The 1,787-nt window shown below is 31.1% G+C and overlaps 1 pseudogene; it reads left to right on the top strand.

Moving 5' to 3' along the window:
• Positions 1-362: 362 nt before the first annotated feature.
• On the top strand, positions 363-1,193 carry LOC149218305 (glutathione S-transferase omega-like 2; annotated as a pseudogene).
• The last annotated feature ends 594 nt before the right edge of the window (positions 1,194-1,787 follow it).

The following is a 1,787-nucleotide window of genomic DNA, read 5'->3' as shown; positions in this document are numbered from 1 at the left end:
ATGGCATAATCGCGCTGACCACAATCTTAGTGCGAGGCAAGAAGGTCATAACATGTTGTAGATTCAATTTTTTGTCTAAATATTTAAATTTTTCTCATGAGTTGTATTGACTCGACTAATAAAAACAACACTGGGAAAGATCATTCATTTTGTCATTGCAACTTTCCTAATTTTCCCAAATTTGTATTCCTTCAGTGTACCTTAAGAGAAAGAGGTTGTACAAACCACTAGGTATCAAAAGCATGTTAAATGAAAACAACACACATAAGAATAAGCACAACTATTTTTTTCTTTGTTTCTAAATTATACCTACACAAATCATACAAACAGTTCAATCTTCTGCTAGAGTCTCATTAGATGAAATGACAGATATTGGAGAATTCAAACCCACAAAATCTACCTTTCATTCCTTCTTTTCAAGGGATAAGTCCTATGAATTCTATGTTAAGTTTGGTAGATACCACCTGTACATATCCTATGCATGCCCTTGGTCATCGAAATATTATTCCTTCATGAAGTTGAAGGGACTGGAGGGTCATATAGGTGTAATGGTACCATTTTTTTTTAATTTATCCATCTTTAAATATGCTTGTTGAGTAATGTATTACTTTGTGAATTTACTTTTCAATAATTATTATTGAGTAATTAGTAAAACTAAAATGGGAAATGGAAAAAGAGGGCGATAATCACTTTGGTTGGACATTCCCAACATCTAAAGATGAATATCCTAGGGTAGATCCATATAAATTGAATGGATCCAAAACTATACGAGAATTTTATGAGCTTTCCAATAGCAATTACAATGAAAAATACACTATCTAGGTATAAGTAGCTCCTCAACATCCTTTCCCTACATTTTTGGAAAATCTTGTTAGTTGTAATCTTCTACGTTGACAATTATATATGTCTGGATTTTTTTTATGCATTCGTATAACTGAAATATACAGGTAATATGAGATAAAAAGAAAAAAACAATTGTCAACATTGGATGATCTGAGATCACCTGCATGCTGAACTCAAAGTTTAATGATGCAATAAAATATCCATAGGTGGACCTATATCCACCTCATTTGCAATTCGAGATTGATGAGGTTAATGACTTGGTATATAATGCAATCAATAACAGAGTTTATAGATGTGGCTTTACCAAGAAGCAAGAACCTTACGAACAAGTTAATTTGATTTTAGAATAAATCTTTTATATTAAAAGATTTATTATTATTATTATTATTATTATTGTTATTAACAATATGTTTATACATGTTCCACTCCTAACCTATGCTATTGCTACTTAATTATATCAGATCCATTTATTTTTGTGCAATTCATGCCCATGGATTTGGAGTTTATTTAGTGAATTTGCCTTTCGAGCAAAGGTTCAATTTTCTCGGTGTACATTTCCTAGAACTTCATATTCCTATATTTTATTATTATATTGTGTGGAAGTTCCAAAAATATTTTTAGAATGTGCCCATGCCAACCTTACTTACTCATTTTGTGTTGACTGGTCAATCCTTCTCAGAGTTGGTTCTCAAAGGTCTCACTTGAGTTAGCTCTACATATGCATGTAAGAAGTTTCTTTCCTTCCAACTTAGGTGAGGAACAATCTTTGTGTCTAACTAAATGATGAGCTCATATTCACTAGAAGCTAATGAACATAGTTGTGTTACCTGTATTTATTTACATTATGCACTTTGTTAACAACAAGAAATTTACATTGAAGGCAATTTGAACCTTTTGATATTTTATGAGATCTAAAAAGATTTGATAATTTAATAGGAGCATAA

The sequence above is a fragment of the Pinus tabuliformis genome, chromosome Q, assembly GCF_031772625.1.
Source record: "Pinus tabuliformis cultivar Carrire ecotype Pingquan chromosome Q, CPIR1, whole genome shotgun sequence".
Classification (NCBI taxonomy): domain Eukaryota; kingdom Viridiplantae; phylum Streptophyta; class Pinopsida; order Pinales; family Pinaceae; genus Pinus; species Pinus tabuliformis.
The sequence above is the reverse complement of the archived record's forward strand: the minus strand, read 5'-3'. Positions and strand labels throughout refer to the sequence as shown.